The sequence below is a fragment of the Dendrobates tinctorius genome, unplaced genomic scaffold (genome assembly GCF_039654945.1).
Source record: "Dendrobates tinctorius isolate UK_male_01 unplaced genomic scaffold, ASM3965494v1 ptg000011l, whole genome shotgun sequence".
In the NCBI taxonomy this organism is placed as follows: Eukaryota; Metazoa; Chordata; class Amphibia; order Anura; family Dendrobatidae; genus Dendrobates; species Dendrobates tinctorius.
In genome coordinates, this window is record NW_027361679.1 from 71,268,215 (window position 1) to 71,296,022 (window position 27,808).

Consider the following 27,808-nt stretch of genomic DNA (forward strand, 5'->3'; position numbering starts at 1 on the left):
GGCTGCGGGTAAGTATAATTCTAGGGTCAGGGACCTTAGATTAGTATTGCCACTCCAGCATGTTTTTTGGTGAGAACATGTACCCTGTATACTGTATGGTTCTGTTCACATGTCTGTGCTATCTTGCGGGCTAAATAGTCTGCAAGAAATAAAGGAGACATGGATCAATATGACCGATACAAGTCTATGGGTCGGTGAAAATCACTGACAGAACACGGATGGCCTCTGTTTATCTGTTAAATTTTGGAGTGTTGGTGCATTAAATTTGTCACACTAGTGGTATGGTTGGGCTTGGTATGGTTAGATAGTGTTGATTCCAACATTCACAAATAATAGATTAATTTTATATGAATATATATTGAGTCCCATGCAGGGGATTAACTACTACATCTTGTTCTACAACACTGGAAGGACAAAATCTGGCTGTCCACTCATAACATTACTATGATGCTCAATAGTGCAGCAGAATAGGAAAGTTGGGATTCTACATGAGCGCAAAATATAAAACTAATTAACTTAATGAAACTCATAAACATTACTTAATTTCCACCATATACATTATGATACATGATTAAGTAGTATCTTTCCGCCTTAATAAAACATCACATTTTCAAGAATATAGTGAAATAGTAGGACGGACTCTATGTGCTGCATAAAACATGAATCCTTAAGCAATGAATTAACAAGTCATCTTTATGAGCTCGACTAGTGCTGTGCTCTGTTAGCTGAATGAATAGAACTCTATGCCGGTTTTGAATAAATCATAGTTTTCAGGAACAGTCGTTCGTATGTGTGTGAGGCCTACAGTGTTCTCTTGTAGTGCAGAGAAGTTCATCAGAACATAGCACATTTCATTAGAAGGCGTACTTAACCTTTATCTCCAAAATACTACAGATTAGTGGAATTACATATATTATATATACATTACACATATGTATGCAGTACTAGGTCATAGTGGTGCCATATAGGTTGTCAGCACCCGGGCAAGGTAAGTATTTTGGGCTCCCAAATCCATGGACCATTAACACTCCCTTGCATCAGTCCAGTATTTTAACCCTTTATTCCCCAAGCACATGAATCATAGAATGCTGGAGTGGGAAGGTACCTCCAGGGTCATCGTGTCCAACCCCCTGGTCAAAGCAGGATTCAATAAACCATGTATACTAGAAAATACTGATGTAAGGTAAGGCTGAGCTCAGATTTCTGTAGATTCTGTTTATAGCAAAAACTTATTTCATGTGTGAAAGTATTCATTTGCATCAGTTATGCAAACAAAAAAATTTCAGTTTTGTTTTAGTTTTTAAAAAGAAAAAAATAGACAGTGTGCCTCCAATTTATTCTGACTGTGTAGAGTTCCACTACCTACCCTAAGAATAGAGCATTCTGCCCCAATTGTTCTCATCTACAGTCTTTACTCTTAGGCTATGCAGCTATTAGTGAGGAAAAACTATCATATATTCTCTAAATTGATGCCTATACTGCTGTGCAGCAGAGCTCAGAGACGTCATGCTGCTGTGCTCTGCTGAGTGTTGGCTGCCTTTTTCTGATGGTACTGTTTACGGTAGTATTTTTGAAAGATAGCAGTCATGGTGTTGAAATACTGGAGAAATCCTTAAAAATGTACTTTCAGTCAAAGATAAAATCTGCTCTCAGCCATTTTCCTCAATGTGTCACACCAAAGGCTTCATGCTAATTTATAGTCATTGTATGAAATATAGAATGATCTGATGTGTAGAATGATATGTTTAGAATAATGGGATGTGTAGTTTGTCACTAACAACATCAATGAAGGAGGAAATAACTACCGTATCTATCTACTTGGATTTCAGTAGAAATCAATGCTGCATAAATAGAAAGAAAAGACATTGGATTTTTAATAAACGTGCTATATTATTGAGCATGCAGGAATACAAATTCTTGCTGTACTTCTACCGTACTTCTATTGTTAATGGGAGTTGTCTGACAGTTGAATACATTTGCTTTTTTACTGGTTTCAAAATAATGGAGGTATACACATCTGTGATTGGCTGCAGCGGTCTGGTGAGTAGAGGAGCACATCATAGGATAGTTCTCTGATGACGCGGTTTCCTGTTAATATCCGAAAGAAACCTGTGTTGTCCAGAATGTGTGCTGTGTACTTGTATATAATATGTTTCTGTGTGACTATCAGGTGCATGTAAGGCCTCTTTCACACTTCAGTTTTTTACAATCAGTCACAATCCGCCAGGTTTTGAAAAAAACGGATCCTCAATTTTCTTTTGAGGATCCTTTTTTTTTCTCCATTGACTTTCATTAATGGCGGATTGTGACGGATTGCCATCCGTTGCATCCTTTTTTTTGAGGATCCGCCAAAAGTTGCTGTCCGTCACCATCCTCAAAGATTTCTAAACGGAGCTTGCAACGGTTTTTTTTTTTCTGGTGGATCCTCCAGACACTCATTTAACCCGAAATTCTCTCTCTCTCTCTCATCCGTTGTCATCAGTTCTAAAACGGATCCAGCATCCGTCCTTTTGGCGGATTTTGACTAATGCAAAAAAACTGAGGCCTCTTCCACACTTCAGTTTTTTGCCATCAGTCAAAATCCGCCAAAATTTGAAAATGGCGGATCCGCAAAAAATGTGTAAAAACGGATGCAAGCTGATGGAACGGATCCGTTTTTTTTAAGGATCCGCTATACCGATTTTAGTGCGGATCCTCAACAAAACGGATCCGTTCCATCAGCTTGCATCCATTTTCACATCCGTTGGATCCGTTTTCTTGCGGATCCGTTTTTCCACTCCTCCAAAATGGGATGCTCCCAAATATGATTCGCTCTTGGAAAATGCTCTCAAATGTGATTGGATACTGGAAACTAGGGAGAAATATATATAGGGTGTTGTGATACAATTTCTTTGAAAGGTTTTAGAGCTAGTGGCAGCGATGGAAGGAGTTAGTGCGAGTCTGGAAGGAGTTATTGCGAGTATTGACAGCTTCTGTGTGGAATTGGATCTTCACTTGAATCGGTTGGCAATTATTGCTCTCCAGAGGGAGAAAAGAAGATTGCGAATCCTGCGTATGAGGAGACGGCGCCAGTGGATTCATCCCATTAATGCGCAGAGGTTCACCCGTGGCGTTTTTTCCACATTGTACCTGGAATTGAGGGATAATCCGGACAAGTTCTTCAACTACGTGCGCATGAGGCTGGAATTCTTTGAGATATTGGTGGATCGTGTTGGAGAACAAATCCAGAGAAGGGACACACAAATGCGGTTTTCTATATCACCGGCGGAGCGTTTGATGGTGACCCTTCGGTAAGTTATCTACCTTTTAAAATGTTTCAGATTCTGCAGGCTTTTATTATGTTATGTTATGGCTTGTAGTTTGTATTAATTTTACTTTTTTTCCATTTTTTTAACAGATTCCTGGCAACTGGAGAATCCTTCACCTCCCTCCATTTCCAGTTCCGGATTGGGATTTCAACTATTGCTGGAAAAAGACCACTCCCTGGAACAACAGGCCCACCAATGCCTTTTGTGTGCGTTGGCGACGATGCTTTTCAGCTTTCTAAACACCTACTCAAACCATATGGTAGTCGTGGATTAACACACCGGAAAAGAATCTATAGCTATCGGTTAACCAGAGCGCGCAGAGTGGTGGAGTGCGCGTTTGGAATTTTAACTGCCAAATGGAGAGTCCTGTTAACGGCCATGAAAATGAAAACAGAGACTGTGGATGAGGTGGTGAAGGCCTGTGTAATCCTGCACAATTTTGTCCTTTCAAAGGAACCAGTTTCCATCGATGAAAATCTGCCTGAAACCACCTTGTGGGATTATGAGCAGCAAACTTTTCGGAGTACTGGCTCACTGGCAAGAATGAGGGACACCTTTGCAGACTATTTTGTGACACCAGAGGGACAAGTGGACTGGCAAGATGACATAATATAATTTTCTATACCAATTGTAAGTAACTTTTTTTTTTTTTTTTTAACTGAAATTTTACCAAGTGTTTGGTTTTCCCAAGCATTGTTACCATGTGATTTGGTTTACCAATTTTTTTTTTTTTTTTTTTTTTTAAGTTTTACACTTTGCAGTGTTACCAATTGTTGGGTACCAAGCATAAAGTTTTACCAAGTGTTGTTTTGCACTTACAAATGTTACCAATGTTGGGTACCAAGCGTAAAATGTGACACTTTGAAATTTTACCAAGTGTTGTGTACCAAGCGTTTTACACTTTGAAATGTTCACATGTGTTGTGTACCAAATGTTGTGCTACCAAGTGTTTTTTTGTACCTTGTACACCACTGGTGTACTGTGAAAGATTACCCAGTTTTTTTGTACCTTGTACACCACCGGTGTACTGTGAAATATTGTTGTGTTACAAAGTGTTGTGTTTACCTTTTACACCACTGGTGTAATTTGAATATTTCCAAAGAAAGAAGCAAAAAAGAAACAACACAATAAAGTTTTTTGAAAAAAAAAACAGTTTATTTCTGAATTTGTAATAACTGTATATTTTTTTTTTGGTATCTTTTTTGTAAGTTTTTTTTTTGGTATATATTACCTTTTTTGTAACTTTTTTTTTGGTATATACTACTTTTTGTAACTTTTTTTTGGTATATATTACCTTTTTTGTAACTTTTTTTTTTTTGGTATGTTTTTTGGATAAGAAAACATTACAGAGTGTGCTAATGTTGGGTGGAGATAGTACTGGAGGGGTTAACAGGGTTGACCACATTGAGGGGGGGGTAGAGGACTGGGGAGGGAGTTGGTGAGGACCAGAAGTGGAAGGGGGGTTTAACACATGTGGTTGGGACGGGAGTGGATGGACAGACGAGGTTTGTGGGTACATTGAAGGTGTATGTGGGGATGGGTATGGTGAGGGCATTGGGGTATAAAGCAATGGGGAAGGAAGGTACTGGGAAGAATGGAATGGGGAACTAGAGAAAGGAGAGGGAGTGGTAGGAGGAGGAACGGCTGTATGATGGATGGTGGTGGAAGGATGGACTGTGGAAGGATAGACAGGGAAAGATGGACAGAGGGAGGATGGACAGGGGGAGGATGGACAGGGGGAGGATGAGATGCTTCAGCAAGCACTTCCACTAGAGCATTCTGACAGGCTTGCATCACACGCATCTGCTGGTGAGTACTTAAACCTTCCATTTGCCGGACAACAGATTGAAAAAAGGTATGTCTCGGTGTCTGGTTTGATTCTAAATTCATCTGTTCCATGTATCTTCTGAGTTCCATGATACTTTGATTGATCATGGTCAACCCAGAAGATAACCGTTCTCCATAAGTGTGGAAACCGTGCTGGACAGATGAGTTTAGACTCAAACAGTCAGACAAGGTCATCCTTTCCTGACTCCTTAGACGCTGCCGGCCAGAACCAAAAGTTGGTTGAGATGTTGCGGCAGTGTCTGAGGGGTGGGGAACAGGGAACAAGTCGTCACCAGCAGCTTCATGTGATGAAGTCTGCCCTGCTGCTCCAGTGCTGGTGGAGGGGATAGAGGGATGAGACAAGAGGGTAGGTACAGAGGGGTCGGATACCTCGATGTGGTCACCGGGGGGCGGTCTCACTAGGGATCACTCCAGAGGGACGCAACTCTGATGCAGACTCCCGAGTGCTGCAGATGGTGCTAAAAAAAAGGAGAAAAAATGTATATTAAAAATATTGATATTTAATTTAAGTCTGCTGAAAAAAAATTTGGTTAAACATTTCTACTACAGAAATGGTTTGGGTAATATTTACCTTCTGCACACCATTGTTGATCGCAGGAACGCCAGGGCTTTGTAGTTTTTGTACTGGGGTCCCCGGTGTCCTCCCGATCCACTCGGGGTCTGCATCTCTTTGTTGTAGTCCCTCTTGAAGCGATCCCGGAGCGACCGCCACCGTGTGATAACCCTGTCACCTGTGAAGCAAAAAAAAAAAAAAAAGGGGTTTAGTATTCGACACTTCACATGCTGGAATATAAGTTACTGAAGTTGTAATACTTACGCACAAAATCCCTGGCCCTCGCATTGAGTTCCTCCCAGTTCTCAATAACTGAAGAACAGACCTCATCCCAGAGCCGTCGGGTGGTTGGTTGGTCGGCGTGTAGACAGTTTGCCATGTTCCACAGCGGCTCCCGGTTTTCCACCTCACGGATGAGTTCGTCAGTATCAATCATGATACCCTCCTCCATATATCTCCGGGGAGCACACTGTGAAACCTGTGAAGATAAAAAACAAAACAAAACAAAAAAAATTACATTCTATTTAAACACATGATGTTCATTTAAACAATTATCCAAATAGGGTTACTTACCTTTTGCCGACCAACAGATCCATCACCTTGATGACCCTGGGATGTCCTGGGAGTCACTCTAGTGCAGGCACCGGATTCTGAAGACTGTGGTAAACAAAAAAAAAAAAATTTGTTTGGATGGATGCGTAGTTATTGTGTGTGCAATGTGATGAATGTTTGTGTTGGGTGTAGCATTATGTACCTGTGTATGTGCTAAACTTACACTCTGCGCACCCCCTCCTTGCGTCTCTCCACCCTGCACATCTCCTCCTGGAAGCTCCTCTGAATCATCTTCCTGTTAAAACATAATACATGGATAGTGTTTTTAACCAAAAAAAAAAATTATTTTAAATAAAAAAAAATTTTTTTTTTACCTCAGCTCGCTGATGATGTGAGGGGGAGCTTTCAGGAGAAGACATTAAGGTTTGGAGCAGCTGCGTTGGCAGCTGCGGTGCTTCCTGAAGTGATCTGCAAGTATAAAGACACTTGTTAAGCTACTATACAAAGGATCATAATAAGCTTTCAGGCCTTTATACTTACAGGGAAAATAAAGGTTGGCTGGCCGTCTCTGCTGCGGCCTGGCTGACTGTTTCTGCTGTGGCCTGGCCGACCGTCTCCGCTGCGGCCTGGCCGACCGTCTCCGTTGCGGCCTGGCCGACCGTCTCCGCTGCGGCCTGGTCGACCGTCTCTGCTGCGGCCTGGCTGGTGGTGCTTGCTGAAGTGATCTGCAAGTATAAAGACAATTGTTAAGCTACTATACAAAGGATCATAATAAGCTTTCAGGTCTTTATACTTACAGGGAAACTAATCGTTGCCTGTACTCTGCCGTGGCCTGGGTGTTCATCTTTGCTGTGGCCTGACCGGTCATCTCTGCTGCGCTCTCGCCGGTTGTCTCTGCTGCGCTCTCTTTCACCATCCCTTCTGCGGTCTGGCTGGCCGTGTCTGCTGCTTTTCTGGTGGCGCTTCATTATTAAGTGATCTGCAAGTATTAAGAAAATGATATGAAAGTTTTAAAAAAAAAAAAAATTCAGTATTTTAAGTGTTTGCATGTCTACATTTCCTTATCTCTCACCGAGTGTAACCACAGTGATTGAAGGTGTGTAATATTTTGTGTAAACCCACTTTTTTTGCATGTGAAACCCTGAAAAAGTGTAACCAAGTGTAACCAGTGATTGAAGGTGTGTAATTGCTGTGTATACCAGTGTTTGCATTCCCTCAAACTCTCACCGAGAGTGTAACCAGTGATTGAAGGTGTCACCAAGTGTAACCAGTGATTGAAGGTGTGTAATTGCTGTGTATACCAGTGTTTGCATTCCCTCAAACTCTCACCGAGAGTGTAACCAGTGATTGAAGGTGTCACCAAGTGTAACCAGTGATTGAAGGTGTGTAATTGCTGTGTATACCAGTGTTTGCATTCCCTCAAACTCTCACCGAGAGTGTAACCAGTGATTGAAGGTGTTTAATTTCTGTGTATACCCACACTGTGTTTGCATGTTTTTGAATTCCCTGAAAAACTCAGCTGTGTATACCCAGATTATTTTCATTTTGCAATCTCTCACTTTTAACCACACTTGTATACCAAAAATTTAATGTACCTTTATGGTAACTTAATTTTGCCTTTTTTTTTTAAAATGATACAAAGGAGATTTTTTCAAAACAGTTTATTATTATTTTTTTTTTAATTATTTTTTTTTCCAACAAATAGGAGCTACTCTGCTCTTTATTTTAAATACCACAATAAATGAAAAATAAAAAAACACCAATTTACAACAGATACATTAATAACACCACAATTGCAAATCTGAAAATAAAATCCAATAAACATACAAAAGAAAAAAAATTAAATTATTTAAAAAAAACCACACAAACACGCATAACACACAGCCAGGCCACACACACACACACACACACACACACACACACACACACACACACAGTCTTGCAGGTGGAAGATTTGCAGCTGAGTTTGGTAGTCAGGCTGGTGTTTGATGTCTGGTTCGGTGTCTTCAGTGTAGCTGTTGCCAGATGTCTGTGCCCAATTACACCACATACAATACCAGTTAGGTCGGTTTCACATTTGCACTTTATAGCGCAGCGATGACCTGCACACGGCCGCCGCTAATCACCGCCCCATCCGGTCATCACCGCCTACTAGCACACATGGACGCTTGGGATCTGCGCACCCTATGTTTAGTATGGGGTGCGCAGATGGTGCGCTGGCAGGATTTTACTGTGTGCTGCGCACTTTTGAAGGTGTGCCATGCGCGACAAAATGCAACATGCAGTCAGATAATAGCTGGTACTGGCAGGCCTCTTGATAGCTGATGTCTGGCAGGCTTGGTGGGTGTCCTCTGGCAGAGGCTTGGTGGGTGTCCTCTGGCAGAGGCTTGGTGGGTGTCCTCTGGCAGGCTTGGTGGGTGTCCTCTGGCAGAGGCTTGGTGGGTGTCCTCTGGCAGAGGCTTGGTGGGTGTCCTCTGGCAGGCTTGGTGGGTGTCTGGCAGGCTTGGTGGGTGTCTCTGGCAGGCTTGCTGGCTGACTGCTACTGCATGTCTGGGCCCAATTAGCCCACCTTATATAGTTTTGGGACTGTCTGGAAAAGTATCTTTTTTCTGGGCATGCCCAGTGCGATTTTGCGGATCCTGCCGGCGGATTCCGCAAAATCGCGGATCCCGGCGGATCCGCCGCCCATAGGTGGCCATTCTACCGCATGGCGGATTACGGCTGATCCGCCGTCATCCGCCATTTTGACGGCGAAAAAAAAAACGTTACAAGCTCCGTCCCCCTCAGACAGAATCCGCAAAGAATTTTGCGGATCCGCCGAATATCGGACGCAACGGACGACCATCCATCAAAATCCGCCACTAATGTATCCCAATGGGGAAAATGGCGGATCCGCAACAAGAAAAAGCGGATCCGCCATTTTCAAATTTTGGCGGATTTTGACTGATGGCAAAAAACTGAAGTGTGAAAGAGGCCTAAGGAGCCTGTGTTGTCCAGCACGTGTGTTGTGTACTTGTATATAATGTGTGTCTGTGTGACTATGTGAGGTGTATGTAATGGGCCTGTGTTGTCCAGCATGTGTGCTGTGTACTTGTATATAACGTGTGCCTGTGTGAATATATGAGGTGTATGTAATGAGCAATAATAATAATCTTTATTTAGACTCCCACATGCTGTCTGACTCTATTCTACCACTGGCATCCATATCCTAACTTCACGAAAGAGACAGGGCCACTGCTTTCTACAATGCCACTCTCGCATCAGCTATTGACATGGTCGCCCCTCTTGTTCATGACAGAGTGCGACGTATCAATAGCCAATCGTGGCACAATAACATCACTAAAAAGCTCTGGCTAGTGTCCAGGGTTGCAGAGCGGCATTGGAAGGAAACAAATTCGCAAGACGATTTCACTGCATTCAAACAGGCAACACTCGCTTTCAAATCTGCCCTCACCTCTGCTAAACAGGCCTACTTCACAACCCTCATATCTTCCCTATCCTACAACCCCAAACAGTTATTCAAAACTTTTAACTCCCTCCTCCGCCCACCACTGCCCCTTCCAACCTCCCTTACCTCTGCTGAGGACTTTGCCACGCACTTCAAAAATAAGATCGACCAAACAAGGCAAGTCTTTATTGTTCAACCACCACACCCACTTTATATACCAGACCAATGCCCAAACACCATAACCTCCTTCTCCAACATCATTGAAGGGGGGAGCTTAATTGTCTCCTCTCCAAATCACACCTCACCACCTGTGCACTTGCCCCCATCCCATTCCACCTCCTGCCCACCACTCTTTGCCATCCCTAACCCACCTCTTCAACCTATCACTAATTTCTGGTACCTTCCCTTCTGCTTTCAAACATGTCACAATCACGCCTATCCTTGAAAAGCCAACCCTCGACCCAACTGCTTTGTCCAGCTATCGCCCAATATCGCTGCTCCCATTCACTTCCAAACTCCTGGACCAGCATGTCCATGCTGAACTTACCTCCCACCTCTCATCTAAGTTGCTCTTTGACAATCTACAATCTGGTTTCCGCCCCCATCACTCCACTGAGAAAGCCCTGACCAAAAACAACTAATGACCTACTTATAGCCAAAGCTAACGGACAATACTCTATACTCCTCCTTCTACACCTGTCCTCTGCTTTTGACACAGTTGACCACTGCCTCCTACTACAGATGTTTTCCTCCTTTGGCATCAAAGACCTCGCCCTGTCCTGGATCTCCTCATATCTTTCCAACCGCACATTCAGCATCTCCCACACCACTTCCTCATCCCACCCTCTCTCTGATGGAGTCCCCCAAGGCTCTGTTATAGGACCCCTACTCTTTTCAAGCTATCCATTTGGCCTGGGGCAACTCATAAAGTCCCATGGATTCCAGTACCACCTGTATGTTGATAGCACTCAGATCTACCTCTCTGGCCCAGACATTACCTCTCTGCTGTCCAGAATCCATGAGTGTCTATCAGCCATATCCTCCTTCTTCTCCTCTCACTTCCTCAAACTCAATGTGGACAAATCTGAACTCCTCATCTTTCCTCCATCTCACAGATCTTCCTTACCTGATCTATCGATCACAATTAACGACATCATGCTTTCACCTGTATTGGAAGTCCACTGCCTCAGAGTGACTCTTGACTCTGCCCTGTCCTTCAAACTGCACATCCAAGCTCTTTCCACCTCCTGTCACCTCCAGCTCAAAAATATTTCCAGCATCCATCCTTTCCTCAACCCTCAATCTACTAAAATGCTTGTGCATGCCGTCATCATCTCCCGCCTCAACTACTGCAACATCCTTTTCTGTGGCCTCCCTGCTAACACCCTCGCACCTCTCCAGTCCATCCTTTAACTCTGCTGACTGACTATTCATCTCTCTCCTCCCTACTCCTCAGCTTCTCCCCTCTGCAAATCTCTTCACTGGCTCCCATTCCCTCAGCTTATCCAGTTCAAATTACTAATACTGACCTACAAAGCCATCTATAACCTGTCTTCTCTATATATCTTCAAACTAATCTCCTGATATCTTCCCTCACGTAATCTCCGGTCCTCCCAAGACCTCCTTCTCTCCTCCACACTTATTCGCTCCTCACCTAACCTCCTCCAAGACTTCTCCTGAATATCCCCCATCCTTTGGAATTCTTTTCCCCAACACGTCCGACTATCAACCACATTCGGATCCTTCAGACGGAACCTGAAATCCCACCTCTTCAGGAAAGCTTACTACCGGAGCTACTGCCTCACCAACACTGGAGCTGCAATTCAAGTGCCTGCTAACTATAGAAAATGAAAAACAAAGTTCAGTTACTATTTTAGCACACCTGTTATCAGAATAAGCTGTTCTATGTGTTTATATGATGAAAGCACCATTTCTGCTCATTTTATGAATTTTATTCAGCATTTTTTCACCAGTTTTATGCCCCTTGAGTTGTTTTTGAGTTAGTGGTTGTTAGTTGTTAGTGGTTGGAGGCTAGTTGCTATCATGTCTTTCAGCACACAAAGATGGATTCCTGCAGCAGCATGAAGGACATTATGCAACATTCCTGAGCTGTGTGGCAATGAGTCCAGCACTGCATTGAAATAATTTTGCTAGAAACTGCAACTAGATCTGCTTGTCTCTCTGCCTGTCTGCTTGCTTGAAGGCACACAGAAGCCTTATATTTTCAATGCATTTGTTTTTTGGAAAATAAAAATGCTCAATTGAATTTTCCTTAATACAGTTGAGTGTGTGCGTTATATCTATTGTAAGTAACCTTCTGTGAGCTAAGCAGCATGAACTCCTAACTGTGTTTTATCTACACTGATGCACTAAAACATAATTTGTAGTCAAGAGAGAGTTGCATATTTCAAGTATTCCCTACACTAGTCTCTAATTGTAAGTCTTATTAGTTCTGCTCTGTTTGATGTAAAGAATAGTACAGGTTTCCATCAGTATTATGAAAAATTCAAAGAATCCCACATAGTCCCTACTCCCATAGTAATTCATTGGGGTCCATCAGATGCCACCACTGGAGGACACAGACAGAAAAGAACAAGAACAAAATATAGGGCACTTTGCAGCCTAAGAGCTCCTAAAAATGCAAAATTGCCCCTGCTTTGAAGATAGAAATAGGCCTCCTTACCTCTTGGGCCCCTGTGTGGCCGCACAGGTTGCATCAATGATATGTCCGCCTCTGGATGCCACCTTGATCCATTGTGCAACAGATCTAGCACATGGTCACAATTTTTGTTTTAGAGCTCATACCCAAGACCACAAAAAAAACTGGTCTGATTTCGGTCCAGAAAAGTTGGCGAGTGTCATGCGTTTTTCATGCAAGTACAATCCGATTTTTAACACATAGCATCCAATATACATGCAAATGTAAATGACATAGGGTCCCCCTATAATTTAATAACCAGAAAAGGCTAGGCAGACAGATTTATTGCCTGGGAAGGGGGTAATACCCATGGCGTTTCTCATGCTATTATTATGAGCTCACAGCTGTATACTTAGCCTTTCCTGGTTATTAAAATGGGGCACCCCAAAAAAAGACATAGGGTCCCCCTATAATTTAACCCCTTCACTACCAAGGGTGGTTTGCATGTTAACTCCCGGGCCAATTTTTACAATTCTGACCACTGTCTCTTTATGAGGTAGTAACTCTGGAACGCTTCCATGGATCTCGGTGATTCTGACCTTGTTTTCTCGTAACATATTGTACTTCATGTTAGTGGTAACATTTCTTTCAAATAACTTGTGTTTATTTGTGAAAATAACAGAAATTTGGCAAAAATTTTGAAAATTTCACAATTTTTCAACTTGGAATTTTTATGCTCTTAAATCACAGAGATACGGCAAACAAAAAACTTAATAAGTAACATTTCCCACATATTTACTTTACATCAGCACAATTTTAGAACCAAAATTTTTTTTTGTTAGGAAGTTATAAGGGTTAAAATTTGACCAGCGATTTCTCATTTTTGCAACACCATTTTATTTTTAAGGACCACATCACATTTGAAGCCACTTTGAGGGTTCTATATGATAGAAAATACCCAAAAGTGACACCATTCTAAAAACTGCAGCCCTCAAGGTGCTCAAAACCACATTCAAGAAGTTTATTAACCCTTCAGGTGCTTCACAGGAATTTTTTGAATATTTAAAAAAAATGAACATTTAACTTTTTTTCACAAAAAAATAATTCAAGTTCAATTTTTTTTATTTTACCAAGGGTAACAGGAGAAATTGGACTGCAAAAGTTATTGTGCAATTTGTCCTGAGTATGCTGATACCTGATATGTGGGGAGAACCACTGTTTCGGTGCATGGCAGAGCTCAGCAGGGAAGGAGCGCCTTTTGACTTTTTCAATGCAAAATTGGCTGGAATTCAGATAGGACACCATGTCACGTTTGGAGAGCACCTGATGTACCTAAACAGTGGAAACCCCCCACAAGTGACCCCATTTTGGAAACTAGACCCCCCAAGTAACTTATCTAGATGTGTGGTGAGAACTTTGAACCCCCAAGGGCTTCACAGACGTTTATAACGTACAGCCATACAATTAAAAAATCATATTTTTTCCACAAAAATGCTCTTTTCACCCTCAATTCTTATTTTTCCAAGGGTAACAGGACCCTAAAAGTTATTGTGCAATTTGTCCTGAGTACGCTGATACCCCATATGTAGGTGTAATCGACTATTTGGGCGCATGGCAGAGCTCGGAAGGGAAGCAGCGCCATTTGACGTTTTTGACTGGAATTGAGATCGGACACCATGTCGCGTTTGGAAAGCCCCTGATGTACCAAAACAGTGGAAACCCCCCACAAATGACACCATTTTGGAAACTAGACCCCCCAAGGAACTTATTTAGATCTGTGGTGAGCACTTTGAGCCCCCAAGTGCTTCACAGAAGTTTATAACGCCCGGGCGTGAAAATAAAAAAATCATTATTTCCACAAAAATTATATTTTTGCCCCCAATTTTTTATTTTCCTAAGGGCAACAGGAGAAATTGGACCCCAAAAGTTGTTTTGCAATTTGTCCTGAGTAGGCTGATATCCCATATGTGGGGGTAAAACACTGTTTGGCTGCATGGCAGAGCTTGGAAGGGGAGGAGCACCATTTGACTTTTTCAACGCAGAATTGGCTGGAATTGAGATCAGATGCCATGTTGCATTTGGAGAGCACCTGATGTGCCCAAATAGTGGAAACCCCCCAATTCTACCTCCAACCCTAACCCCAACACACCCCTAACCCTAATCTCAGCCCTAACCTTAACCCTATCCCTAACCTTAACCCTAGTCCTAACCCTAACCCTGACGGAAAAATGGAAATAAATACTTTTTTTATTTTATTATTTTTCCCTAACTAAGGGGTTGATAACGGGGGGTTTGACTTACTATTTATGGCGGGTTTTATGTTTCGCAGCTGTCACATGCTAAAAGACGCTTTTTATTGTAAAAATAGTTTTTGTATCACCACATATTGAGAGCTATAGTTTTTCCATATTTTGACCCGACGAGTTGACGTTTTTATTGGTATCATTTTCGGGCACGTGAAATCTTTTGATCGCTTTTTATTCTGATTTTTGGGACGCAGAATGAACAAAAACCAGCGTTTCATGAATTTCTTTTGGGGGTGCGTTTACACCATTCCGCGTGCGGTAAAATTGATAAAGCCCTTTTATTCTTCGGGTCAGTACGGTTACAGCGATACCTCATTTATGTCATTTTTTTATGTTTTGGCGCTTTTATGCAATGAAAACCATTTTCTATAAAAAAAAATAATTATTTTTGCATCGCTTTATTCTGCGAGCTATAACTTTTTTATTTTTTTGCTGATGATGCTGAGTGGCAGCTCGTTTTTTGCGGGACAAGATGACGTTTTCAGCGGTACCATGGATATTTATATGCGTTTTTTTGATCGTGCGTGGTTGCACTTTTTATTCGGCAGTATGATAATAAATCATTATTTTTTGCTTCATTTTTTTTATTTTTTAAGGGGTTTGCTAAAGGGGTTAGCTAATGGAACAGTTTTATAGGGCGGGTCGTTACGGACGCGGCGATACCAAATATGTGCACTTTTATTGTTTTTTTAATTTCCAAAAAATGAATTTATTAGGGAGTATTTTTTTTTTTTGGAATTTATTTTGGGTTTTTTTTTTTTTTTAAATTATTTTTACACTTTTTTTTTTAACTTTATTAGGTTGTCCCAGGGGGGACATCACTGTCCTGTGACAGATCGCTTATCTGTCACATCACAGATCACTGTGACAGATCAGCGATCAGTCACAGGCATAGACGCAGACTTCCTCATGCCTGCCCTTTGCAGGCACTGAGGAAGTCAGCTCCCTGCAGGCCCCCGAAGGTCCCCATTGCCATATTGGATCCGGGGACCTGTAGGGAAAGAGACCCCCGCAGCAGCCCTGCACATTGCGCTGCGGTGGGGGGCTCAGGGAAGCACAGAGGGAGCCCCCTCCCTGCCGATGCTTCCCTTTAACCCCCGGTACACCGCGATCGTGTTTGATTGCGGTGTGCAAGGGGTTAACGTGTTGGGGGCGGTCCGTGACCGCCCCTGACACATTGTGCCGGGTGTCAGCTGTGATAATCAGCTGACACCCAGCCGCGATCAGCGGCGCTCACCAAGTGAGCGCCAATGATATTTCACTAGACGTACTATTCCGTCCTTGGGACTTGGGTCCCAGGTCACATGGACGGAATAGTACGCCCAATGTAGAAAAGGGGTTAATAACCAGCAAAGGCTAGCCAGACAGCTGCGGACTGATATTGATAGGTAGGAAGGGGCATGACTAAAAACATCAGCTCTCAAATGCTCCAGAAATGGCCCATCCATAAGATGCACCCGCCAATTCTGGCATTTAGCCTCGCTTTTCCCACTTGCCCTGGTGCAGTGGCAAGTGGGGTGATAGTTGAGGGGGTTGATTTGTCCAGCCACATGTCTAACTTTGTTACCTCTAAATGGCAGGCTGCATTGTTGCATGATGCCACTATGCAGCCTGCCATCCAGCAGAGACACTGAGTTGTGCGTGCTTGCTCACCTCAGTGCGTCGCGGTGAACTCCTTTCACCTCACTGACGTCAATGCTCGCGGTGCCATCAGAAAGGTTCTGTGAATTGACAGCCAATGAACTCAGTTCAACTCATTTCAGTGCGAATTCAGTGGGAAAAGTTAAAATGAACAGCTCAGTGTCTCCTCTGGATAGCAGGCTGTATAGTTTCATGATGCAGCAGTGCAGCCTGCCATCTAGATGTAGCAAAGTTAGATGCGTTGTGGGACAACCCCCCCCAACTATCACCCCACTTGCCACCACACCAGGGACAAATGGATTATTATCTTCTCTGCGGACAGGTGAGGTATATGGTTGTTTATTAATTTAATTCTGCTACAGAAGACATTGGCATCAGTGGTTTGGGCGCTGACATGAGTATAGCTGGTTTGGTTTAATATAGATTCATTAAAGAAGTCTGTGTCATTCTTTCATTTAAAGGACTTTATTCTGGGGTGACATCAACCCCCCCAACTATCACCCCACTTGCCATCCCACCAGGTCAGGTGTAAAGAGCATGGCTAAGCATCAGATTTAGCGGATCTTATAGATGCACCATTTCTGGGACGCCAGAGAGTCAATGTTTTTAGTCTGGGAGGGGGGCCAATATTCATGGCCCCTTCCTATGCTATTAATAGTAACCGTCTGCCTAGCCTTTGCTGGTTTTTTTTTTTTTTTTGAGAAGCCCCTCATTTTAATAACCAGAAAAAGCTAAGTATACAGCTGTGAACTGATATTAATAGCCTGAGATGCTCCATAGGTATTACCCTCTTCCCAGGCTATAAACCTCTGCCCCAGTTGTCCGCTTTCTCTCTGCTAGTTAATAAAATTTGGGGGATCCCATGCTATTTTGTTTCAGAAAATAACTTAGTAAGTATAAAATACATGTACAGTAAGCTACACAAGCACTGTACTAATTATATATGTCACTGACATCTTTATATCTATTTATAGTGCTTTTTATCTTGTAATCCGAACGCTGCTAAATTATAATTATAGTGGTTTGAAAAAACCACTACATTGTAATCCGAACGCTGCTAACTTATTCTTATTATTCAGTTGATTTCCGCAATTAATGCGGCCCGAACCGCTACACGCACAGACTCCGTTGAGGTGTTGTTTCGAAGCCAGCGTCCATGAGTGGTGTGTTAAGTATTATTTGTGTCGATCGGATTTGTAGTTTTTGCGCAATTTGCGTTAGAAATTTTTTTTTCCCGTCATTGGAATGCATTGTCTCAATGCTTTTCAATGGGGAAATGTTGCCACAGACAAAACATGCCCTGAGATGATTGAAATGGCAGTTAAGCTCATTGATATGCGCAGGCAGACCCAGTTACTATGCCAACGCCTACGAACTATACATGACCTCTCCAGGACAATTAATGCGGCCCGAACCGCTACACGCACAGACTCCGTTGAGGTGTCGTTTCGAAGCCAGCGTCCACGAGAGGTGTGCTAAGTATTTTTCGTGTCAATCGGATTTGTAGTTTTTGCGCAATTTGCGTTTGAATTATTTTTTTCCCATCATTGGAATGCACTGTCTCAATACTTTTCAATGGGATGGTAAAACATGCCCTGAGGCGATTCAAATGGCAGTTAAGCTCATTGATAAGTGCAGGCAGACCCATTAACTATGCCAACGCCTACGAACGTCACATGACACCCCCAGGACACAGTTTCTGGCACATATCAGCTCTTAAAGCGAAACCCACAGCACAAATGCAAATCTAGCTTCATCACATGACGCCCGCCAAATTGGACCCTGAGGGGCCCCACTCACAAAATTGGACCCTGAGGGGCCCCACTCACAAAATCGGACCCTGAGGGGCCCCACTCACAAAATCGGACCCCGAGGGGCCCCGGCCACAAAATCGGACCCCGAGGGGCCCCGGCCACAAAATCGGACCCCGAGGGGCCCCGGCCACAAAATCGGACCCCGAGGGGCCCCGGCCACAAAATCGGACCCCGAGGGTCCCCGGCCACAAAATCAGACCCCGAGGGGCCCCGGCCACAAAATCGGACCCCGAGGGGCCCCGGCCACAAAATCGGACCCCGAGGGGCCCCGGCCACAAAATCGGACCCCGAGGGGCCCCGGCCACAAAATCGGACCCCGAGGGGCCCCACCCACAAAATCGGACCCCGAGGGGCCCCACCCACAAAATCGAACCCAGAGGGGCCACACCCACAAAATCGAACCCTGAGGGGCCCCTGCCACAAAATCGGACCCTGAGGGGCCCCTGCCACAAAATCGGACCCTGAGGGGCCCCGGCCACAAAATCGAACCCAGAGGGGCCACACCCACAAAATCGAACCCAGAGGGGCCACACCCACAAAATCGAACCCTGAGGGGCCCCTGCCACAAAATCGGACCCTGAGGGGCCCCACCCACCAAATCGGACCCAGAGTGGCCCCAACCACAAAATCGGACCCTGAGGGGCCCCAGCCACAAAATCAGACCCTGAGGGGCCCCACCCACCAAATCGGACCCAGAGTGGCCCCACCCACCAAATCGGACCCAGAGTGGCCCCAACCACAAAATCGGACCCTGAGGGGCCCCAGCCACAAAATCAGACCCTGAGGGGGCCCCAACCTCAAAATCAGACCCTGAGCGGCCCCGGCCACAAAATCGGACCCTGAGGGGCCCCACTGACAAAATCGGACCCTGAGGGGCCCTGCCCACCAAATCGGACTCTGAGGGGCCCCACCCACCAATTCAAGCCCTGAGGAGTCCACGCCGCCGAATCGGATCCTGAGGGGCCCCACCCACCAAATCAGACCCGGGGGGTCCCACAGGCCAAAGTGACCCCTGAGAGGCAACCACAGTTAAAACGGATCCTGAGTTGAAAGTCTTGCAGGGGCAGCAGTCAAGTCTCTCTTAAAGGGGAAGCCCGGGCACCATTTCAAAGCACTAGCTGTACTTCCTTCAGGAAATACACATCTAGTTCTTCTGCTTCTTATTATTATTATTCAGTTGATTTTCCGCAATTAATGCGGCCCGAACCGCTACACGCGCAGACTCCGTTGAGGTGTCATTTCGAAGCCAGCGTCCACAAGTGGTGTGCTAAGTAATTTTTGTGTCAATCGGATTTGTAGTTTTTGTGCAATTTGCGTTTGAAAAAACATTTTCCTCAATGCATTTCAATGGGAAAATGTTGCCATAGGGGAAACATGCCCTGGGGTGATTCAAATGGCAGTTAAGCTCATTGATATGCGCAGGCAGACCCAGTTACTATGCCAACGCCTACGAACTTTACATGACCCCCCAGGACACAGTTTCTGCCAGATAATTTCAGCTCTTAAAGCGAAACCCAGAGCTCAAAAGCAAATCTAGCTTCATCACATGACGCATGCCCCTGAGAGAGAATGTGCGCCAAAGTGGATTTAGAAGCCCAGTGCGCCAAACTGGCTCTTAAACGGCCAAGGCGTATAAGTGATTCTTAATGGGCCGTCGCGCCAAATCGAAAGCGGAGTGACACCAGGCTCCAAATCGGAGGCTGAGCCACCCCGGCCTCCAAATCGGAGGCTGAGCCACCCCGGCCTCCAAATCGGAGGCTGAGCCACCCCGGCCTCCAAATCGGAGGCTGAGCCACCCCGGCCTCCAAATCGGAGGCTGAGCCACCCCGGCCTCCAAATCGGAGGCTGAGCCACCCCGGCCTCCAAATCGGAGGCTGAGCCACCCCGGCCTCCAAATCGGAGGCTGAGCCACCCCGGCCTCCAAATCGGAGGCTGAGCCACCCCGGCCTCCAAATCGGAGGCTGATCGACCCTGGCCTAAAAATCAGAGGCTGAGCCACCCTGGCCTCCAAATCGGACCCAGAGTGGCCCCGCCCGCCAAATCGGACCCAGAGTGGCCCCGCCCGCCAAATCGGACCCAGAGTGGCCCCGCCCGCCAAATCGGACCCAGAGTGGCCCCGCCCGCCAAATCGGGCCCAGAGTGGCCCCGCCCGCCAAATCGGGCCCAGAGTGGCCCCGCCCGCCAAATCGGGCCCAGAGTGGCCCCGCCCGCCAAATCGGGCCCAGAGTGGCCCCGCCCGCCAAATCGGGCCCAGAGTGGCCCCGCCCGCCAAATCGGGCCCAGAGTGGCCCCGCCCGCCAAATCGGGCCCAGAGTGGCCCCGCCCGCCAAATCGGACCCTGAGGGGCCACACAGGCCAAAGTGGCCCTTGAGAGGCACCCACAGTTAAAACGGATCCTGAGTTGAAAGTCTTGCAGGGGCAGCAGGCAAGTGTCTCTTAAAGGGGCAGCCCGGGCACCATTTCAAAGCACTATCTGTACTTCCTTCAGGAAATACACATCTAGTTCTGCTTCTTCTGCTTCTTCTTATTATAGTGGTTTGAAAAAAGCACTATATTGTAATCCTAACGCTGCTAACTTCTTCTTCTTATTATAGTGGTTTGAAAAAACCACTATATTGTAATCCGAACGCTGCTAACTTATTCTTCTTCTTCTTATTATTATTATTAAGTTGATTTCCGCAATTAATACAGCCCGAACCGCTACACGCACAGACGCCGTTGAGGTGTTGTTTCGAAGCCAGCGTCCACGAGAGGTGTGCTAAGTATTTTTTGTGTCGATCGGATTTGTAGTTTTTGCGCAATTTGCGTTTGAAATTTTTTTTTCCCGTCATTGGAATGCACTGTCTCCAATGCTTTTCAATGGGTAATGGCAAAACGTGCCCTAAGGCGATTGAAATGGCAGTTGAGCTCATTGATATGCGCAGGCAGACCCAGTTACTATGCCAACGCCTACGCACGTCACATGACATCCCAAGGACAGAGCTTCTGCCACATAATATCAGCTCTTAAAGTGAAACCCACAGCACAAATGCAAATCTAGCTTCATCACATGACACATGCCCCTGAGATAGAATGTGCGACAAAGTGGATTTAGAAGCCCAGTGAGCCACCCTGGCTCTTAAAGGGCCGACGTGCCACAGTGATTCTTAAAGGGCCAGCGCACCAAAATGAGTCTTAAAGGGCCGGCGCGCCAAATCGAAAGCTGAGCCACCCCGGCCTCCAAATCGGAGGCTGAGCCACCCCGGCCTCCAAATCAGAGGCTGAGCCACCCCAGCCTCCAAATCGGAGGCTGAGCCACCCCGGCCTCCAAATCGGAGGCTGAGCCACCCCGGCCTCCAAATCGGAGGCTGAGCCACCCCGGCATCCAAATCGGAGGCTGAGCCACCCCGGCCTCCAAATCGGAGGCTGAGCCACCCCGGCCTCCAAATCGGAGGCTGAGCCACCCCGGCCTCCAAATCGGAGGCTGAGCCACCCCGGCCTCCAAATCGGAGGCTGAGCCACCCCGGCCTCCAAATCGGAGGCTGAGCCACCCCGGCCTCCAAATCGGACCCAGTGTGGCCCCGCTCAAAAAATTAGACCCTGAGGGGCCCCGCCCACCAAATTGGACCCTGAGGGGCCCCGCCCACCAAATTGGACCCTGAGGGGCCCCGCCCACCAAATTGGACCCTGAGGGGCCCCGCCCACCAAATTGGACCCTGAGGGGCCCCGCCCACCAAATTGGACCCTGAAGGGCCCCGCTCACCAAATCGGACCCTGAGGGGTCCCACCCACCAAATCGGACCCTGAGGAGCTCCACCCACCAAATCGGACCCTGAGGGGCCCCGGCCACAAAATCGAACCCTGAGGGGCCCCACCCACAAAATCGGACCCTGAGGGGCCTCGGCCACAAAATCGGACCCTGAGGGGCCTCGGCCACAAAATCGGACCCTGAGGGGCCCCACCCACAAAATCGGACCCTGAGGGGCCCCGGCCACAAGATTGGACCCTGAGGGGCCCCAACCACCAAATCAGACCCTGAGGGGCCCCGGCCACAAAATCGGACCCTGAGGGGCCCCACCCACCAAATCAGCCCCTGAGGGGACCCTGCCACCAAATCGGACCCTGAGGGGCCCCACCCACCAAATCGGAACCTGAGGTGCCCCACCCACAAAATCGGGCCCTGAGGGCCCCACCCACAAAATCGGAGCCTGAGGACAAAGTGGCCCCTGAGAGGCACCCACAGTTAAAACGGATCCTGAGTTGAAAGTCTTGCAGGGGCAGCAGGCAAGTCTCTCTTAAAGGGGCAGCCCGGGCAGCATTTCAAACCACTATCTGTACTTCCTTCAGGAAATACACATCTAGTTATTATTATTATTATTATTATTATTATTATTATTCAGTTGATTTCCACAATCAATGCGACCTGAACCGCTACACGCACAGACTCCGTTAAGGTGTCATTTCGAAGCCAGCGTCCACGAGAGGTGTGCTAAGTATTTTTCATGTCGATCGGATTTGTAGTTTTTGCCCAATTTGCGTTTGAAAAAACATTTTCCCGTCATAGGAATGAATTGTCTCAATGCATTTCAATGTGGAAATTTTGCCACAGACAAAACATGCCCTGAGGCGATTGAAATGGCAGTTAAGCTCATTGATAAGCGCAGGCACACCCAGTTACTATGCCAACGCCTACGAACTTCACATGACGCCCCCAGGACACAGATTCTGCCACATAATATCAGCTCTTAAAGGGAATCTGTCACCCATTTTTTGGCTTTGCAGTTGCCGGCATAGACATCGGGGGCTTGCCTACAACATTCTGTAATGCTGTAGATAAGCCTCCGATGTAACCTGAAAGAGAAGAAAAACACGTTATATTATACTCACCGAGGTGGGCGGTCCGGTCCAATGGGTGTCGCCGTCCCGTCCGGCGCCTCCCTTCTTCATGCGATGACGTCCTCTTCTCCCATCCTGTAATGGCTCCGGCGCAGGGGCACTGCTCGGCCCTATTGAGGGCAGAGCAGAGTCCTGCAGTGCGCAGGCGTCGGGAGAGGTCTGGCGCCTGCGCACTGCAGAATTCTGCTCTGCCCTCAAAAGGGCAGAGCAATGCGCCTGCGCCAGAGCCATTTCAGGACGGGAGAAGAGGATCTCATCGCATGAAGAAGGGAGGCGCCGGACAGGACCGCCCACCTTGGTGACTATAATATAATGTGTTTTTCTTCTCTTTCAGGTTACATCGGGGGCTTATCTACAGTATTACAGAATGCTGTAGATAAGCCCCCGATGTCTATGCTGGCAGCTAATAGGGGATAAAAAGGATGACAGATCCCCTTTAAAGCGAAACCCACAGCACAAATGCAAATCTAGCTTCATCACATGACGCACGCCCCTGAGACAGAATGTGCGCCAAAGTGGATTTAGAAGCCCAGTGAGCCAAACTAGCTCTTAAACGGCCGACGCGCCAAAGTGATTCTTAAAGGGCCGACGCACCATAATGAGTCTTAAAGGGCCGGCACGCCAAATCGAAAGCTGAGTGACCCCAGGCTCCAAATCGGAGGCTGATCGACCCTGGCCTACAAATCGGAGGCTGAGCCACCCTGGCCTCCAAATCGGACCCTGAGGGGCCCCGCCCACCAAATCGGACCCTGAGGGGCCCCGCCCACCAAATCGGACCCTGAGGGGCCCCGCCCACCAAATCGGACCCTGAGGGGCCCCGCCCACCAAATCGGACCCTGAGGGGCCCCGCCCACCAAATCGGACCCTGAGGGGCCCCGCCCACCAAATCGGACCCTGAGGGGCCCCGCCCACCAAATCGGACCCTGAGGGGCCCCGCCCACCAAATCGGACCCTGAGGGGCCCCGCCCACCAAATCGGACCCTGAGGGGCCCCGCCCACCAAATCGGACCCTGAGGGGCCCCGCCCACCAAATCGGACCCTGAGGGGCCCCGCCCACCAAATCGGACCCTGAGGGGCCCCGCCCACAAAATAGGACCCTGAGGGGCCCCGCCCACAAAATCGGACCCTGAGGGATCCCGGCCACCAATTCAAGCCCTGAGGAGCACAGGCCAACAGATCGGATCCTGAGGGGCCCCACCCACCAAATCAGACCCTGAGGCCAAAGTGGCCCCTGAGAATTAAAACGGATCCTGAGTTGAAAGTCTTGCAATGGGCAGCAGGCAAGTCTCTCTTAAAGGGGCAGCCTGGGCACCATTTCAAAGCACTATTTGTACTTCCTTCAGGAAATACACATCTAGTTATAGTGGTTTGAAAAAACCACTATCTTGTAATCCGAACGCTGCTAACTTATTTTTCTTTTTATAGTGGTTTGAAAAAACCACTATATTGTAATCCGAACCCTGCTAACTTATTATAGTTGTTTGAAAAAACCACTATATTGTAATCCGAACGCTGCTAACTTATTCTTCTTATCATTTTCCAATTGATTTCCGCAATTAATACAGCCCGAACCGCTACACGCACAGACCCCGTTGAGGTGTCGTTTCGAAGCCAGCATCCATGAGAGGTGTGCTAAGTATTTTTCGTGTCGATCGGATTTGTAGTCTTTGCGCAATTTGCGTTTGAAATTTTTTTTTCCCGTCATTGGAATGCACTGTCTCCAATGCTTTTCAATGGGAAATGGCAAAACGTGCCCTGAGGCGATTGAAATGGCAGTTAAGCTCATTGATATGCGCAAGCACACCCAGTTACTATGCCAACGCCTACGAACGTCACATGACGCCCCAAGGACAGAGCTTCTGCCACATAATATCAGCTCTTAAAGCGAAACCCACAGCACAAATGCAAATCTAGCTTCATCACATGACACATGCCCCTGAGAGAGAATGTCCGTCAAAGTTGATTTAGAAGCCCAGTGAGCCAAACTAGCTCTTAAAGGGCCAACGCGCCAAAGTGATTGTTAAAGGGCCGGTGCACCGAAATGAGTCTTAAAGGGCTGACACGCCAAATCGAAAGCTGAGTGACCCCAGGCTCCAAATCGGAGGCTGAGCCACCCCAGGCTCCAAATCGGAGGCTGAGCCACCCCAGGCTCCAAATCGGAGGCTGATCGACCCCGGCCTCCGAATCGGAGGCTGATCGACCCCGGCCTCCGAATCGGAGGCTGATCGACCCCGGCCTCCGAATCGGAGGCTGATCGACCCCGGCCTCCGAATCGGAGGCTGATCGACCCCGGCCTCCGAATCGGAGGCTGATCGACCCCGGCCTCCGAATCGGAGGCTGATCGACCCCGGCCTCCGAATCGGAGGCTGATCGACCCCGGCCTCCGAATCGGAGGCTGATCGACCCCGGCCTCCGAATCGGAGGCTGATCGACCCCGGCCTCCGAATCGGAGGCTGATCGACCCCGGCCTCCGAATCGGAGGCTGATCGACCCCGGCCTCCGAATCGGAGGCTGATCGACCCCGGCCTCCGAATCGGAGGCTGATCGACCCCGGCCTCCGAATCGGAGGCTGATCGACCCCGGCCTCCGAATCGGAGGCTGATCGACCCCGGCCTCCGAATCGGAGGCTGATCGACCCCGGCCTCCGAATCGGAGGCTGATCGACCCCGGCCTCCGAATCGGAGGCTGATCGACCCCGGCCTCCGAATCGGAGGCTGATCGACCCCGGCCTCCAAACCGGAGGCTGATCGACCCCGGCCTCCAAACCGGAGGCTGATCGACCCCGGCCTCCAAACCGGAGGCTGATCGACCCCGGCCTCCAAACCGGAGGCTGATCGACCCCGGCCTCCAAACCGGAGGCTGATCGACCCCGGCCTCCAAACCGGAGGCTGATCGACCCCGGCCTCCAAACCGGAGGCTGATCGACCCCGGCCTCCAAACCGGAGGCTGATCGACCCCGGGGTCCAAATCGGAGGCTGAGCGGCCCCGCCCACCAAATCGGACCCGGAGGGGCCCCGCCCACCAAATCGGACCCGGAGGGGCCCCGCCCACCAAATCGGACCCGGAGGGGCCCCGCCCACCAAATCGGACCCGGAGGGGCCCCGCCCACCAAATCGGACCCGGAGGGGCCCCGCCCACCAAATCGGACCCGGAGGGGCCCCGCCCACCAAATCGGACCCGGAGGGGCCCCGCCCACCAAATCGGACCCGGAGGGGCCCCGCCCACCAAATCGGACCCAGAGGGGCCCCGCCCACCAAATCGGACCCAGAGGGGCCCCGCCCACCAAATCGGACCCAGAGGGGCCCCGCCCACCAAATCGGACCCAGAGGGGCCCCGCCCACCAAATCGGACCCAGAGGGGCCCCGCCCACCAAATCGGACCCAGAGGCCAAAGTGGCCCCTGAGAGGCACCCACATTTAAAATGGATCCTGAGTTGAAAGTCTTGCAGGGGCAGCAGGCAAGTCTCTCTTAAAGGGGCAGCCCGGGCACTATTTCAAACCACTATCTGTACTTCCTTCAGGAAATACACATCTAGTATTATTATTACTATTCAGTTGATTTCCGCAATTAATGCGACCCAAACCGCTTCACGCACTGACTCCGTTGAGGCGTCGTTTCGAAGCCAGCGTCCATGAGAGGTGTGCTAAGTATTTTTTGTGTTGATCGGATTTGTAGTTTTTGCGCAATTTGCGTTTGAATAAGCATTTTCCTGTCATTGGAATGCACTGTCTCAATGCATTTTAATGGGAAAATGTTGCCATAGGGAAAACATGGGGCAGTCGTGAGGTGGCAGTTATGCTCATTGATATGCGTAGGCCAGGGCCGGCGTCCGCACCCGGGCAAGTGCCAGGGCCCTAGCGAGATGGGAGGGCCCACTCACACTGTCTGGGATACCCGCCGGCCGCCGCCACGCCCCCCATGTACTGACCTCATCCTGCGCCCTTCGCGAGGGACCCACGCTGTGACGCAGCCCCTTAGGCTTTTTATCCCTGCGGATTTTTCCGTGCAGAATGGAAGAAATCCACAGGTCAAATGACCTGCATTTTTCCTGTGGATTTCTTCAATTTTTCCTGTGGTTTTTGTGCGATTTTCCACTGCGGTTTTCCCCCTGCGGATTTGGTGACAGGGGAGATGGAAATCCGCACAAAAGATGTAACATGCTGCGGATTTTGTACCGCAGGAAAACCGCGCGGAAAAATCCGCAGCGTCTGCACAGCAGTTTTTTCCTCTTTGCCACGACAGCACCCACTGAGAGAGGGGATCCGCCCCAGGAACAGGAAACCTACAGAGAGATAAATGGGGCGGTCCCCCTCGCTCCCTCAGTTTGGTTTCCTGTTCCTAGGAAGGAACCCGCAGAAGAGGATACCTGGTCTGGTAGCCGCCTGCGTGCATAATATGAGCAGCAGGGGCCCCAGGACTGGAGGCAGCGTTGGGCGGAGAGGTGATGTTTCCCCCCCCCAGAGCTGGTAATGCAGGTGAGGCCGGAGGTAAGAAGGTGCCAAGGCTCACTGAGGGGACAGGGGCGTATACCCCCCCAGGAAGGGGACGAACGCATTACACAATGCCATTAGGCATATCAGGAATGGTGGCCGCGCGCCCCCCCTCCCCCCGAGGGAAGCAGAAGAGCCTGAGCGTTTGTGCCAGGCAGCGCTACCGGAGGTCATACCTGCAGGGGTTAACGTGTGGGCCCGTGGTGTCACTGTCGGGGCCGCTGCATCAGCGCTTCCAGCGGCGCTCCCAGGCAGGCAACCCGGAAGTAAGGGTATGGAGGCCTTCCGGGATCAGTGCAGGAGGCGGCGCTCGCGGGAGAACGCCTGCGCAGAAG

At 48.1% G+C, this 27,808-nt stretch overlaps 1 protein-coding gene across 1 annotated transcript in view; it reads left to right on the forward strand.

Annotated features, from left to right (window-relative positions):
* The window catches only part of CSGALNACT1 (chondroitin sulfate N-acetylgalactosaminyltransferase 1), a 601,617-nt gene that overhangs the window by 120,070 nt on the left and 453,739 nt on the right, over positions 1-27,808 (forward strand). The gene's annotated exons all lie outside the window — the stretch shown is intronic.